Source organism: Anneissia japonica, unplaced genomic scaffold (genome assembly GCF_011630105.1).
Source record: "Anneissia japonica isolate Jap-2015-1 unplaced genomic scaffold, ASM1163010v1 scaffold3934_len446420_cov169, whole genome shotgun sequence".
Classification (NCBI taxonomy): domain Eukaryota; kingdom Metazoa; phylum Echinodermata; class Crinoidea; order Comatulida; family Comatulidae; genus Anneissia; species Anneissia japonica.
The window spans coordinates 444,524-447,838 of NW_022723069.1; the positions used below are offsets into that span (position 1 = coordinate 444,524).

The 3,315-nt window shown below is 35.5% G+C and overlaps 1 long non-coding RNA gene across 1 annotated transcript; it reads right to left on the reverse strand.

Moving 5' to 3' along the window:
* Positions 1-434: 434 nt before the first annotated feature.
* On the reverse strand, positions 435-3,315 carry LOC117112100. The gene is made up of 2 exons (XR_004445978.1): positions 3,223-3,315; positions 435-1,543 (listed from the first exon to the last, which is right to left on the reverse strand). It is a non-coding gene; the product is annotated as an uncharacterized LOC117112100 (long non-coding RNA).

Sequence of the window (3,315 nt, forward strand, 5' to 3'; positions counted from 1 at the left end):
GGGGCGCACGTCCTCTCCTACCCCTGAAAATAATATACATCCCCAGTCGCGCCCCCCACCCTCCGCCCACAAATCATGCTCAAGTAATTAAAAATCCCCTGATATCACTTCAATGTAGTCCCAGCTATAGAACAAATCTAAGTCCCAACAGTTTAGTTTTGACAATATAATCAAGTATTATCAAACAATCGTTTCAAGGGCGGGTCCAGGTTTATCCCAACTCCCAAAAATAGAGAAAAAAAGAGAGAAGAAAGTCCAGAAATAAGGGAGCATGGCGTCGGGTCACTGTAGGCCTATTCCAAAACAAGCTAATTTTTGTTTTAATATCTGTCTCATCATTTTGAAACAAAATTCTTTCTCCATATCCACCCTTTATGGATGGAAGGATATATTCAGTGTAAACACCAAGAATAATCAACAAATTTGTTTCCAAACAAGTTTCGAAATTTAGCTTTATTTGTCATTTCGGCAATAATTTTTTTACAATAACACAGTAGGCCTTTAATATAATCACAAGTGAAATAAACAATATATATGGCCAATCGGAACCGTTCTAGGAACGTGATTGTCACACTTCACAAACACACTTGCTGTTCCACTAACGCTTTTGCTGACGTTTTTATCCAAGAGACACAGCTTAACGGAAATGTTTAGGAGACTCTGATGCAACAACAAATTATTCCTACCTGTTAACTAAATCTGCTACGATAGTGTCTGAACTGTAGTTAAATGCCTTCTAAAAATCCCAAAGAAACCATGTAGGCCATTAAAAATCCAAAGATATTAATGGTGCTAATACAAGTGGACTTCCATGTAATAATTTAAGTATTGTCTCCATAATTATAATGTGATATTTATATAATTACTGGCATTCATTTTTTTTTAAAACATATCTTATTTTTACATAAATTTTAAAAACATTCAAAATAGGCCTATAACTGTAAATGTAATACAGTATTATATTTCAACTCCATTATGTAGTCCTGAACCTTTGTTCATGAAAACCTCGTCAGACGCCAACCCATATATGGATGTCATGATGGATATATGGATGTTAAATGACATCATTTTTATATATGGATGTTGTATGATCACCATGTCTGTATATGAATGTGATATGACATCATCATGTCCATATATGGATGTGATATGACATCATCATGCCCATATATGGATGTGACGTGACATCTTGATGTCCATATATGGATGTTGAATGACATCATTTCCATACATGGATGTTGTATGATCATCATGATATAGATGTGAAAGGGCATTATCATGTCCATATATGGATGTGATATGACATCATCATGTCCATATATGGATGTGATATATCATCATGCCCATGTTATGAGTTGTTTACACACATTTGTCACATGAAACATCTTATTATGCCTAGATAGAGAGCTTTAGCCGTCGAAACTGTATAATACCTATTCATACTCAAATACTAGTCCCGTTCCTTTCAGGTAATTCCTTATTATTTCATCATATGCTGAACTCTGAGATACGGTAAATGTGCATTTCCAATCACCAACAATACCTGAATGATAAACAAAATGAATCATCACATCTTATCTTATCTTCACCAATTGATATTATCATCACTATGGTCAACTGTCATGATAATAAACACCGCCACTGCCACATCATCATCTTCATCATCACCTACATCTGCATCATCACCTTCATTATCATCATCACCTTCATTATTATCAACCTCATTATCATGGAGGGAGAGTAATAGAGCAGTCGTAAGGGATTAGGCTCAGTTGATGACACTAAATTTTATTAGCTTCCATACTCGAATTCTTTTTACTCAACTTAATTCGCTCGTTGGTGGCGCTGTCCAGTAGGAGGGCGCTGGCTAGAAGGGGTGGGGGAGATGGGGATTGTGAGGAAAGGTGCTACTCTTAAGTTAACGTGAAACGCAATTCAGTAACCAATGCAGACTTCTCAAGTACTACGGATTGTCCGTAGTTGGTACCATTTCTACGGACATTTGGCCAAATTACGAACGTACACAAATGAACTACTACTACCTAATGCCTAACTACTACGGAAATATTCCATTTCTACGGAAATTATAATTTTGTCCAACTTAATTATAAAAACCCAATTATTCTCAAAAAATAGTCAGTCTGTGTAGGCCAAATGTCTGCCGGCTACGGTAAACGCCATGTGACCTCATGATGGAGTGCGAGACGCCAAAAAAATATACCGGTAGTGATTAATCGCAATACGACAGAAATGTTTATCAGATTAACTAATTTATTTATGTGTTTATTTTACGTGTTTATTTATATTGTTATTATACTTTGGTCGATATTAGATACAAATATGTAAATATATATACTAATAATTAAAAGAAAAGAATACGATTTACTTTTCTAAATCAAATTTTTAAAGAAACCTTTGAATTATGTATTTTTTCGGTAATTTTCATACATTTCTGTCCGTCCTCTAACCCTGGTTTTTGCGAACGTCCCTCTTTGTCTCCTTGCCTTGCCATTCCTGTTATATGGACGAGTCTAGGGCTTCTTTGTTCCTCTCTCGATTCGTTTTTTTTTTTCTCGATTCTGTATGTTCTTTATTTTTAATTTGAAAGTCATGAAAATATATATATTCTTTTTGTGAACGTTTTAATTGCTGCATTTCTGCTTTCATTATTATATGATTATTTTTTTCAATTATCCAAACCTCTGATAAAGGAAGGCCACGAAAAAGCTAGTCCTAAAAGTGGTCGTTAATTGGAGGGAGACCTATATAAACTTTTAATTTTTTTAATTGTCAAATCGTTTTCATAATTACTCATTTCAAAATAAGAAAAAATAGACATACGATACTACATAAACAAGGTAACAAAATATGCCTCACTAGCGGGTACGCATAAGTTGTCCCAAATTATGTTGTGCTTTTGAACAAAAAGTCCCGCTTTCCGGATCGAAAAATGAGAATCATTGCTACACTAGCAGGGAACCTTTGTTTTCTAGACGCACGAACATAACCTCTCAGGCGTTTTGGGCGATCAATATTTTTTTTTAGTCATTTTTTTTCCTTTCCAAAAGGGAAGCAGCTCGGCCCACGCACCTTAATCCACCCCTGTCTAAGATCAAATAGAAAAATGCTTTGTAGCTCTGTGATTTTCTTGGCGTACCATTTTTGGGATGCGCATAACATGCTTGCGGAACGTTGCTATAGACTAAGAAGACAATACCGTACCTTTACGCACAAAATTTCCTACACCGACCTGTTTCACAGCGTCGGATACTTCGTTATCCATGACTACTTTTGTCTTTTTAGCCGATGAGTTTT